Source organism: Oncorhynchus masou, chromosome 26, assembly GCF_036934945.1.
Source record: "Oncorhynchus masou masou isolate Uvic2021 chromosome 26, UVic_Omas_1.1, whole genome shotgun sequence".
Lineage (NCBI taxonomy): Eukaryota > Metazoa > Chordata > Actinopteri > Salmoniformes > Salmonidae > Oncorhynchus > Oncorhynchus masou.
Window position 1 is genome coordinate 17,526,530 of NC_088237.1, and position 13,525 is coordinate 17,540,054.

The following is a 13,525-nucleotide window of genomic DNA, read 5'->3' on the forward strand; positions in this document are numbered from 1 at the left end:
TACAGTGGGATGTGAGTCAGGAATGAGGAATCCACCAGTGACGGTTCATTTATTTTGGCGGGAAACCGAGAGTTACCTTCAACACACACACACACACACCGCAGGCCACACACCACGCATACTCCACGAGAAAGGACCACAGGCAACTTCCTAGCATTCTCCACGGCATTCCGTGTGTGTGTGTGTCTGTGTCTGTGTCTGTGTCTGTGTGATGGCATGTAAACGTAGTGTCTCCATGTGTTTCCATTCCAGTGAAACGGTGTTTAACATCTAGTTTGGGCAGATATCTCTCTCTCACCATGATTACAACCTTTTGAAGGACCGCAAAATGTTTTTTTTTCATGAAACATCTGTTTAATCCTTTCAACAAGTTGTTTTTGATTGTAGTCTGAAGATTCCTTTGCCCCTTCCACCCTCCAAGGTTTCCAACACAATGGCAGCCCGTCATAACCACAACCACAATAACACAATCCCAACACAACAGTCACACTAACCATTACAAATGTGAATCATGGCAGTCAGAGGATGTTTTCACTCGGAAACAGTACCGACTGCTGTGTGTTAGAAGAACTGCAACAGAGGAAGACAACCAATCTATATACAGAGAGGAGTAAAGGGAGAATCTTAGAGAGTGTTTTGGAGAGTGGTAGAGAAAGAAGGAATTGGAGAGAAAAGAGGATGAGGGGGAGAGGAAGAGAGGAAGAGAGAGAGTGAGGCTCACTGCCTGTTGACTCACTGAGCAGGAATGACTTGACTGGTCATGATCTGTATGACTGAGCATTGCGCACGCTCTCTCTTTCTCACACACGCTCTCTCTCTCTCTCTCTCTTGCACTCTCTCACCACAGACACACTCACCCGCTGAGTGGAGAGCTCCAGGACAGGCTGCTCTTGCAGCACAGCCTCAGGGACTTAGAGGTACTCTGCTGGGGAAGAGAGACAGGCAGGGACCCCCCCCCCTGGAGCTCACTGGAACTTACTCTGTTTTTCTCTCCCTCTCTTTTTGTCTGTTCCCTCTCACTCACTCTCTCCCCTTTCTCTCCCATTATCTCTCTATTTCCACTCTCTCCTTCCGTCTCTTTCCCTCTCTCTCCTTCCGTCTCTTTCCCTCTCTCTCCTTCCGTCTCTTTCCCTCTCTCCTCTCCTTCTCAGGACGGACACAGGATGTGAAGAGAGCAGGTGGCTGACAGTCTCACAGCAGCAGTAGGTTACTTTTTCTATTTTCATTTTTTCGTGTTTATAATATATTACAGGACGTTTGTTAGTGTGTTTTTGTTCCAAGGACATGAAGTCATATTGGAACACATCACTGCAAGTCAGGACAGATTCAGAGGAGATTCAAATCATGATCTTAATAAGTAGAATGTGTGATTATTCAAATGCTGCCGCTTATTCTCAGAACTCATTGTTCACATACTGCCAGAGCTTGGCTTTAGGCTACCCTTTGGCTAGGTTAGTGATGATATGGTGCAGCTCTGTGCTTCGTCATTAGTAGGGAACTATGATGTAGTCTGTCTATTCGCTGTAATGACTGAGGTCATTTATCTCCTCCTCTAATCACGCTGGTTGATTGCTGTGGAATACGAGAGGCTAGAGAGGGAGTTAACCTACCTACTGTACGGTTGTGAACGGGTCAACTCAGTTAGGAGCCCATATCAATTAGAAAGGGACTCCAAGGGACATTAGAATGGACTAGACATTCCAAGGCGTGTTTGAATCAGATTTATTGCGCAACATTCCGGTTTCTGAGACCAATCTCACAGAGACACACACACACACACACACACCTACACCTGAGGTAACTATAGCTGTTGACTCAGCTGGTTTTATGTTTCTGTGAGGCTCCTCCTCACACCTCCGTATGTTCTTGGAATCAGCGTGTGAATGGCTGGGAGTGGTGGGTGTGGCACGCACCACTGTACCTTGACCTAACACCCGCAACGCCCACACACTCGTAAACCTGTATCTTCACAAGCATACTCTTACATACAAGGTAAGGGCATGGCAAAGTTTGTGATTAATACTGGACTAATTCAGGTAGGGGCTCCTTCCTTCTCCCTATCCTTCGGATGATAGGTGAACACACCTGGATTGTCCTACTGTGTGTGTGTCTGTTGTAATAGAAAGGCCTCATTCTGTCAGTATGGCTGATTCACTGTAGGGGGAGGCCGGGGGAGCTTAAAACCTGCTTGTCTCTCAGGTGACACACACACACACGCACGCTTATCTCTGCTGGTCAGACTTAGCAGTGTGTTTGTGGCCATAGATCATGTCCTTCTAATTGAAAATGAAGCTCCTGTTCTCATGTCTCTGGATGTGTGGGGACTTGAGTTGTCTTTGTGCCTCACTAGAGTGGCCCAGATTCAGTCAGGTCAGCTTGGGTCTCCACTTCAGGGTTAGTAGACAGGTCAGGGTCAATGGCATGGTTGTTTGTGTGTGTGTGGGAGAAAAAGTTGGATGCCACTGAGAGAGCATGTGAACTGGGTCCGGTTTCCCACAATGCCAAGTGTGTACAGAGATATGAGTCGGGGTCACTCAGGTGGAGCCCTCCTCCGTTCCTACATCACCACAGAAACAGGCCTCTCATTTTGTTATCACTTACAGACTAAATTGGGGCAATATTGGAATTGCCCCACTTGACCAACAATCGCCGCCCTACTAGGGAATATGCTCTGTGCTCTTTCAGGAATAGCTAACACTTGGGAACTGATAAGTGGGATTGACAATAATCTGTGGATAATATGTAGATGTTTAAACTTCCTCTTCACGTTTTGGTTGGTGGTCTCTGCTGTTTGCTTGTCAACAGCCCTGTGGCGTGCCCATGCCTGTGGCTATTCCCATTTCTCCTGGTATTCCCAGTTCTCCTCCTGGCTTGGCTGGGCTCCTCTCCAGCTTCCTGTAGTGGAGTGTTTGGCATCACACCGTGCCCAGGAACACACATTGCAGCCATGCCTGTGGGCATGAAGTGTGCGTGTGGGAGAGAGAGAGGGAGAGAGAGGGAGTGTCAGGGGAGGTAGAGTAAAGGTGCTGTCTCTCTCAAACACACACACACACACACACACTACTTAGCAGTGCCACACTTTCTCACATGGTCGTGGGCTTCCTTTTCTTTACTAGTTTTTGTTGACCGCTGAGATAGACATACCCTCTGTGTTTGGTAGAGCAGGAGTCCGAGGAGAGGACAGGAGAGGGGCCAGACTCACCCAGGTGGACAGAGGTAGGAGTGGACGGAAGGGGACACCCATGGAGGAAGGTCACTCTGATATTTCCCACTACTGACCCCCTTGTCTTGCATAGCCAGACATCGTATTCTTGTAATCGCAAAAATCAAAGCTAGTGACACGTTGATGACTTGTGTTTTCTCAGGAAATGGGAGGCTGTGGAGGATATGACAAACAGCCCTCATTCAGTCAGCAGACTAACTGGACAGCTCTACTGTACGCCACAGGGGACAGTGAGTGAAACTATTTATTTGCTAAGGACCATACGGGAAGCCGTGACCTGTTTGTCATGGTCCTGTTAATGACTAATTAGTGTGTGTGTGCGGATGTATTTCCATTCAGAATTGTTTTATGTTATTTGTGTGTCTGTCAGTGCCTGCGTTTCTTCATTGTGTGTTAGTATTGTGTAGAGTATGCGTGTTTGCGTTTTTGTGGGTGTGTGTATTTGTTTACATCTGTGTGTGTCTCTGTGTGAATGTGCGTCAGTAGATGGTAACCAAATCTGGCCTGCTCTGACCCACCCCTCTGGTGATGCACACACACTCTGCCACGTCTCACAGCTTTGTTGTGAATGAATACCTGTTACGTCTCGGAGGGAGGGAGGGAGGGAGGGAGGGAGAGAAATAAAAATAAAAAGAGAAGGAATGAGATGGAGAGCAGTGGGAGGGGGTGTTACAGAGATTGAGGGGTGATTGTTAAGTTGTGATAGATGGAGTTGGATCCAGCACTGTAGATAGGGTAAAGGGTAGGTCAACAGAATAGTAAATATGAGTTGTGTGTCCCTCCTTTCCAATACTGGTGTCTGTAACTGTAAAACACGGGGAATTCCCTTTTCTCCTACCTCTGATAAATACACCTTCGGGTGATGATTTCTGAAAACATGTTTTTTGTGGGCCTTACACAGAGACACAAAGCATCGATGGGCGTCAATTGAGTGTTCTCAGAATAACACAGGAAGTGACTTGATTTGACTATAACATCACTTCCATGTGGGTGTGGTCCAGAACAGTTTGTTTCAGTTGGAACAAACGGTTTTGCTAATGTCATCGGGTGTGTTTATGTGTGGCAGTCCATGTTTACGGGTCAAATTCAACCTTCTCAGTTGAAGCAGAACACACACAGTTCTGAAGCAGTGAAGCTCGCTCCCACACATGCTGGAGAACAGTCACTGTTTGGCTGGTCCCAAGGGTGTCTACACATCAGGCCCTGAGTGTTGCGGGAAACCAGGTCAGCCTGTTCCACACACACACACACGCACCCCTTCGTAGCTATCACTGTCAGAGCTCCCATTAGCGTCATTGTTCCCTTGGCGACAACAGGGTCAGGGGTCACTTAGCAACGGCAGAATGTTGAGGACACTGGAGGGAGACTGGAGCTCAGTGCTTCTGGCCTTTTGTTCCAGAACATAGCCTCAAGTCTGAAAATAGATATGGGCTTTAATATTTCCACACTGTTTTCCTCCACAAAGTGATGACACACTCTTCTATGGTAGTCGGATGTCGTCATCACAGCTGATGACATACATTAATGTATAGAGAATCTATGTCCTTCTATGATATGAGGAAGCCAGCGTGATGTTCTATACGACACTGAGCATGATGGATCGTCTCCTCTCATTCTGGCTCACTGCCAAGAAGGGCTTTACATGTCTTAGAGTCGGCTTCCTCTTTCCTTATTCCCTCTCTGATCAGACGGCACACCGTAAACACAAGGGGTGGTGATCAATACAAGCAGTGTGAGAGTTCTTCCCAGTAACAAATGTTTTTGACAAGGTTAACAGCGGTGATAAATGACCATAGTACTGGAAAAGCACGTGTGAACATTTGTGACACCACCAGGCTGTGCTGCCGTGTACCTGTGCTTCATGTAGTACCTGCGTCACACTACCTGTGTACTCTAATGACCGTTAGAGGAGTGGCCCTATATAGTCCTTACAGTGCACTATAAACTGAATAATCAGATAAACATGATATTATGACAAAGCTTATCATATACTGGGAACCACGTACACATATATTCAGGAAAAATAACATTCTGGATATGCTTACACCTTTTCTCTCTCTCTCTCTCTCTCTCTCTCTCTCTCTCTCTCTCTCTCTCTCTCTCTCTCTCTCTCTCTCTCTCTCTCTCTCTCTCTCTCTCTCTCTCTCTCTCTCTCTCTCTGGAGTGGCACTGCAACACAGAGTGATTGAACCTTTAGATATTGAGGCAGGCGGAGATCAAAAACGTCCTGTAGTCCTGCCTGAGGAATGATTTGTAGGGAGGGAGAGGTGCCTGAGGAATGATTTGTCGTGAGAGAGAGGTGCCTGAGGAATGATTTGTAGGGAGGGAGAGGTGCCTGAGGAATGATTTGTAGGGAAGGAGAGGTGCCTGGAGAATGATTTTTAGGGAGGGAGAGGTGCCTAAGGAATGATTTGTAGGGAAGGAAAAATACCTGAGGAATGATTTGTATGGAAGGAGAGGAGCCTGAGGAATGATTTATAGGGAAGGAGAGGAGCCTGAGGAATGATTTATAGGGAAGGAGAGGAGCCTGAGGAATGATTTATAGGGAAGGAGAGGAGCCTGAGGAATGATTTATAGGGAAGGAGAGGAGCCTGAGGAATGATTTATAGGGAAGGAGAGGAGCCTGAGGAATGATTTATAGGGAAGGAGAGGAGCTTGAGGAATGATTTATAGGGAAGGAGAGGAGCCTGAGGAATGATTTATAGGGAAGGAGAGGAGCCTGAGGAATGATTTATAGGGAAGGAGAGGAGCCTGAGGAATGCTCTTCAGATGTACAGTCGTTGATTTTAGAGGTGGAAGAGAGAAGTGCTCAGACTCTGAGGGCTTTGGACTGGCCGTGAGCCAGCAAGCAAACACTGGGCGCCTTTGAGGAGAACCGCTATGGTGCTGGGGGGAGGTCAGAAATAGTTGGCTCATTTTCCATCTGCATTTCCAATGATAGAGAAATGATATATTCTTCTCTGGAGACCGTGACATAAAGTTCTTGCATAATCATCTACCATTCCCCACTCACTCAAACACACGACCACACAGTACTATCAGATGTCTGAACTTGAAGATTTCTCTCTTCATAAAAAATGTTGTACAGTCATAGCGTGGCTGCTGTTGAAGCCGGATGGGGCTTTCTGGAAAATTAGTTTACGGTAAAAAAGGAGCTCTCTTTTTGGGAAGTTGCCTTGGCGATGGGCCAACAGGGAGTCCGCCTGCTTTGTGTGTATGTGTGTGTGTGTGTGTGTGTGTGTGTGTGCGTGTGTGTGTTGTTGTTGTGACTCAGTGTTTGTGGGCTGCAGATAACTGTCAAAATGAAAAGCAAATGTGTCCCATCTCAAGTGGATTTTAGGGCTTTAGTAAGAAAATAACAGTCCTCAGTTTGCTGTGGCAGATGTTTGTCAGAGACTAAGAATGTACTGTACAGATATACTATCTTAATTTGACCAGTTTCGCACTGCAGAAAAATAATCCTGCAGGAACAGGAAATGTGAATTATTATGTGGATTGTAATTAATGGACGTTTTTATAGGGGCTGATTCATTAAAAAAAAAAAATGTTTTAAATCAAGTCTGACAATTTAAAGTGGAAATTAAACTTAAGAAGCCTTTTTAAACCTCAAATACACTACAATTTGCATTTCCTGTTGCACTGCAAAATTCTCTGACAACACAGTGATCAAATTACGATAGCACATCTGTATATAATTGGTTTACTGTAAACGTGAACCACTTTGTCAAGATGTGTGAGTTTTGTCTCAGCTTAATTCCAAGGAGGGGGGATGGTTCCCCCCTTTCCCTTCTCTTGCAATACACACACACAAACACACACCCTGTCAGTTGGGAGGTGTGGAGATAAACAGGAGGCTGATCACAGCAGTCCTGAATGCCACATCATTCCTGCTACCACCGTCATCTGGGTTTAGTGACTCACCCTGCCGTCATCTAGCCCCTCAGAGCCCCACAACACACCCCCTCTTCCTGGCTTGCCCCCCTCCCCCTCTCTCTATGGCCTACTCATCCCTCTCTGGCTCCCTGGCAGCCTGCTCCTGAGCTGGAGGTGAAGAGAGTCTCTGTTTTTCTCTCTCGCACATTTACAGAGCCTTTCAGTCTCATACACAGAAAAACAAGGGCTTCTTTTTTAACTGTGCTCCAATTAGGATATTAAGATTGTTTATTTGTTTCCGTGAAAGACGTGTCCTCCCGGCTTGCAGTGGCACAGAAAATGGAGCAACGTTCGTCCCGTTCCCGGAACTGGATCCAAACAAAGACAGATATTTAAGATTCTCTAGCAAGCGAGGAGACGCACTTGTTATTGTCCTCTTTTTCTCTGACAGTGGAAAAATACTTTGGAAGGTTATGGAGAAACGTCAGCCTGCCTTGTGTGTGTTCTGAAAATCCAGGAACTCTTAAATCTTATCTTATGATGTGGGCTTATTTTCATGTGTGTGTATGTGTGTGTGTGTGTGTGTCATTCAAAAGTCTGGCACTGTACTGTATTCCTCGCTTACTGCATAGATGCATGTTCGATAGTATTTGATTAAAAGCCCCCACTTACTCCAGAACCATGATGGATGTTCTGTTCTCCCTCCATCAGACTGATCTTCCATTAGCATAGCTCCAAACAGTGGGCTAATACCTGCCATCAGTACAGCCTATTGCTCTGCATGGCCCATGCATGAACCCATAGCGCAGCTAGCGCTCGCGCGCTAATGCACATTAACACACACATGAACCCAGCGATACACGCTAGGCTTAACCGCATTATCTGGAAAGGGGTACTGACAGAGACACTTATCCAGTAATGGAGGGTCTTTATTGGTTAACTCCTGGAATGCCCCTCAGAGAATGACCACATCATCTAGTTTAATGCCTTATCACCACATCTGTACTGAACGTATGGCGTCATCTGTCACGGTTCACATACTGTACAGCACAGGGTCTTTGATGGGGCTGCAGTCTCCTTCATTATCATTACTCAGTTGGCTCCTGTTTTGTAACATCCTATGCAGATTGACATGCACGCGCACATAGAGAAACACACACACCCAATATTCACATCATGGACACCTGTGCATGTTGGCTGTGTACCCTATCATGAAAGATCTGTTTCAATGTGCAACCTCCTCCTTTAGCTTCTCCCATTGACTTTCCATTGACTTTCTTGATCAGGAATCCAATAAAGAGACTTAAGCCAGAGTTTCCAGGGGTTCTGAAAAGACTAGGAGGGAAGGTATAAATCAGTAGTATGTCAACACTGATTCACTGTCTCTGATGAAATGCCAGTCACTCCTTTTGAGCCTCTTCAGCACTGCATTCCGCTACACAGTTCCTGGAACAGTTATGTCAATATAATGGCTCAGATGCTATCTTTATTGGAATGAAGGATACGCTCAGGTCAGTGATGATGTCGTCCCAGGGGGATAGAGGGGTTTGACGTGCTGCCTGTTGAAGACAGGAGAACTTAGAGAGGAGTCAGTCATCAGGCCTCATAAAGCTCTGGATGACTCACTGTTTTAACACCTCAGCAGTGTGTCCTCTCTATTCCGCTATGGTGAGTCCCATCAGAACAGTGTTTCTCACATTTATCAAATGACTGATCTGCATTATATTAGATGTGTTGTCATGGTGGGAAAGATGCTCTGACTGATGACTCATAATCCCTTTACCCTCCCACACGTATTGACACACACACACACACACACACACACACACACACACACACACACACACACACACACAACCCGTAGGTAACTAATGCCATATCCGGCAGGAGGGGTAACCTTGTCGTCTGATTATCATACTGGCAGTGAGTAATTCTTCCTGTGTAATGACGAGAACATCCTTTCCAGAGTCAACCCTCCATCATCCCCCATCATCCTCCTCTTATGCACCTTGACCACAATCTACCCTCTCGCAGTCACCCCACATCCACAGAGCTCTGTCTGTCTCCTCCTCTTGTGTGAGGCGTTTATGTGTGTTTGAAACTCAGAGTGGACGACTTGCAGCACATACCGTTTCCACCCTTTTCTGAAACTAACAAATTAATAACCTTGTGTCACTTTTTTGGATGAGTATAAGATGAAGTCTAATCTCACTAAATAGGTGTGCCGCAAGGCAGATGTGCCCATACAAGTTTGGACAAAAGAAAGATGCTACTCTACCCAGCATAGGTATAGGCCGGCCTCTCCCTGAAAAAGGAATCTCATATAATTTTCAGGAAAATTACCCCCCCCCACTCCTCTCCACCACCATCCAGGCTGTTATATAAACACACCACCGTCACTTTCTCTCTTTCTTGCTCTCTCTGGATCTTTTTGATACCCCGAGTGAAGGAATGGAGGAGCAGCAGCAGGAAGGGGGACATTACCGTCACCCACAGCAGCTAGGGCCTGCCGGGCTGGTGTGTGGGAGTCTCTATCTCTGCATGTGACTTCCTGGGAGAGAATGAAACAGAAAGCGCAACGGCCAAACCTCACAAGAGCTCCTTTCACATGGGGGGGTAGAGTTGAAATCTGTCTCTTACTCATTCATTCATCCCACAGGGTTTTGTTGTTGCTAGGTTTGAGGTTGGCTTCTCTCTTTCCTCTCCCCTACCATGCTACGTGCTGGTGGGTGACGACTTATGGTGTGGTTTATGAGATGTTATGCCTCCCCCTAGTGTCCAAAGGCAGGATTGTAGAAAAGTGCCACGTTGTGATGATACTGTTCCATCCAACTATGATTTCCTTATTTACAACATGCTCTGACATACACTGTGCTATATGGCCATTATAGGTCATCCAACACCCAGCATTCAGACACCTGTGATTGACTGTGAGAACCTCTGTGACCAACTGACCAAAGCTGTGTTGTCATGGCGATGCCATGGTTACGTAAGTGTTTTGGCCTGGTTCTCATCACACAGCACAGAGCTCTTTGTGTCCCAGTCGTTTTTTCCGACACTGAACACCCCAGCTGTGATCTGTTCACTCACTGTACATTCCTCCACCTGAATGTGATATGATGAAGATCAGGTGGGATACACAGGTGTGTGTGCTGCCTGCCACGCCCTACGTGAAACACACGTGTGTGTTTGTGTGTGGTGGGTGGTCATGATGTCATCGTCAACACTAGCCCCATTGTAAATAGAAATAGGGTTTGGGGAGGTGCACAGCGGTGTGTCACTGTGTCACATGGACAGCAGCCTGTGCCCTGCCGTGTTCATAGATACCTGCAGGACAGGTACAGTAAGCCGGACACAAGGAAGTTATTGTAAGGCTATGAGGCAAGCACTGTAAAACAGGTAAGATATCACGACTAGTGTTTAGTGGCTGTGAGAGTAGTTTGTTTGGTTACTCATGGATGTGGAGTGTTTGCCCAAACACACACAGACACACACACACACACTCACTCACTCACACTCTGTGGTCATGTGGTGTTTCTATGTGTTTTTCCCACGACCCTTGGCAGGCAGAGAGGTCGCTGAGCTCTGAGAACAACAGTTAGTTGGGTGGGTGAGTAACATTGTAACATTCTTGTTTGTTGAATGAGTTCTAGAATAGAAGACGAGTAGACTGGTTAGATGTTGTTACGTATTTCTTACAGTCATTTATTGTTGATAGATAATGATTGCTGTAATGAATTTTGCATACAAAATTGTATCATTGTCCTATACTGTCTAATATTGTAATGTGTTATGTTTTCTTTATGTTGACGTGACGAGAATAGTATCTAAAGATGTGATATTATTCTTATAATGTTGCTGCAGGGTCCAAAGTGTGGAGGATGATGTCACACGTCAGCTGTCCTCATAGCTGGGCTACCATGGCAACGACATTCATCAGAATGACTTCCTGCAAAAGCAAAGCACTGTCACGATCACTTTCTGTACTGACAGATCACTTTATAAGGATAATTATTGTGTTTGTGTAGGGTTAAGCATTGAAATGCTATGCCAAATGAGTGGACTGTCTTTGTAAATCTACTTGTCATCCATGTCACAACTGCTGCACAGAGTTTCTAAATAAGCAAAGTGTCCTCCAAAATCTTTGCTGCTGCCACGCAACCACTGCATCCCTATTGTCCGGCAGGGAAAGTCTTCCCCCAGAGGCTGGTTTCACATGGTGGTTTAGATTAATGTTCCCAGTGTCTAGCACCATTTGAAATCAGTGTTCTTGGGGACAGGAGAACAGCACTGGGCCTCTGGTAGTGTCAGTCAGTCTATTGGAGCCATCCTCTCTCTCTCTCTCCCCTTTAAAGGATGACTGATTTCCTCTGGTGTTTAGAGCCCCTTAAAGCCTTCTAGCACCATTTGAAATCGGTTATAATGACTGGGGATCAATGCCTCAATGTCTTCACGATGTCTACATGTCAACTCTACAGTCAAGCAGACAAATGAATTGGATGAATGTTCATATTATACGTGTCACAGGGTCTGCTCTACAGATCCTGGAATCGCAATGAGTTGGACAGGAGCTCAATTCCAGTGGGACAGTTTAAAAGTTTTTATTGAATAAATGTTCAATTAAACTGAATTGATATTGCATACTTATTTTACTTTTTCTGTGTGTATGTTATCATATTTGTGTCCGTGGTTCCGAACCTGCATGTGAACTATATAACCCTGCTCTGCTATCTATAAAACTTATCAGAGCTCAAGGGATCATAACAAGTCTTTTCACAATACCCTCACTCATAACAGATTTAATCACTGTTTATATCTAGCAGCACTCAACACAATCCAACACTTACTTTATAACATGATAATGGAAACAGGAAAGGCTTTTATTGCAGGGCTTGTACCAGACACCGCACAGAACCACAGAAGATGGCGTCTACTGAGTACAGAATGTTAAACCGGGAAAGTTCCTTGTTCTGTAATGTGGGATGAATGAGTTCCAAGCAAGCCTGATGTTCTCAATAAGATTTTCAAGTTGTGGAAGTTTATCTTATCTCTGCTCGGCGTCTCTGTCGCCTGTGTTACCATGTCACTCCTCCTCTGACGAGACATGCAGTGCACAACCGGTATCTATTCATTTAGTGTGTTGTTAGGTGTAGATAAAGGTGTGGGCGATGGCATTGATGGTGGTTAGCATGGTAGTATGAACATGATCATGGAGTTGAACTTGGAGACCATCCCAGAGAATGCAGTTGAACTGGGAGAGGAAGAGGAGGAGGCAAAGCAAGAAAAATAAGTGCCTCTCCACATTCGAGCTCTACAGAGGTACAACTTGGACCCGAGGTCATTCTGTGTACATGATTATTAGCTGAGATACTATGCAATTTCAACTCATATCATTATTTTAGAACCTAATTGGGGAGGACAGGCTCATTGTAATTGCTGGAATGGAATGAACGGTAAGAAACACATCAAACCTGTGGTATTATGAGCCATTCTCCCCTCACCAGCCTCCTGTGGAGCCTGTATTGGCTAGGTTGAAGACAAAATAGGTAAGGACAAGTTGTATTCATGAAAATTAAACAGATTCATGTTTATTCTAGTTGATAACTAGCATTGCCTGGTCGTTCTTGAAAAGTAATTTCCTCACCATCTTAAATAAACATGCCCCCCTTTCAAAAAATGTAGAACTAAGAACAGATATAGCCCTTGGTTCACTCCAGACCTGACTGCCCTCAACCAGCACAAAAACATCCTGTGGCAGACTGCACTAGCATTGAATAGTCCCCGCAATATGCAACTTTTCAGGGGAGTCAGGAACCAATACACACAGTCAGTCAGGAAAGCAAAGACTAGCTTTTTCAAACAGAAATTTGCATCCTGTAGCTCAAACTCCAAAATGTTTTGGAACACTGTAACACTGTTCATGGAGAATAAGAACACCTCCTCCCAGCTGCCCACTGCACTGAGGCTAAGAAGCACTGTTACCACTGATAAATCCTCGATAATCGAGAATTTCAATAAGCATTTCTCTACGGCTGGCCATGCTTTCCTCCTGGCTACCCCAACCCCCGGCCAACAGCTCTGCACCCCCCGCAGCTACTTGCCCAAGTTTCCCCAGCTTCTCCTTCACCCAAATCCAGATAGCAGATGTTCTGAAAGAGCTGCAAAACCTGGACCTGTACAAATCAGCTGGGCTAGACAATCTGGACCTTCTCTTTCTAAAATTATCCACCGCCATTGTTGCAACCCCTATTACCAGTCTGTTCAACCTCTCTTTCACATCATCCGAGATCCCTAAAGATTGGAAATTGGAAAGCTGCCGCGGTCATCTCCCTCTTCATAGGGGAGACACTCTAGACCCAAACTGTTACAGACCTATATCCATCCTGCCCTGCCTTTCTAAAGTCTTCGAAAGCCACGTTAATAAACAGA

At 45.6% G+C, this 13,525-nt stretch overlaps 1 long non-coding RNA gene across 2 annotated transcripts; it reads left to right on the forward strand.

Annotated features, from left to right (window-relative positions):
• Positions 1-359: 359 nt before the first annotated feature.
• Positions 360-11,743, forward strand: LOC135514913 (uncharacterized). 2 transcript variants are annotated; one of them, XR_010451748.1, is made up of 5 exons: positions 360-917; positions 1,152-1,202; positions 3,366-3,453; positions 10,663-10,706; positions 10,961-11,743. It is a non-coding gene; the product is annotated as an uncharacterized LOC135514913 (long non-coding RNA). The 2 variants fall into 2 exon arrangements; XR_010451747.1 differs by having other exon boundaries at positions 360-1,202.
• The last annotated feature ends 1,782 nt before the right edge of the window (positions 11,744-13,525 follow it).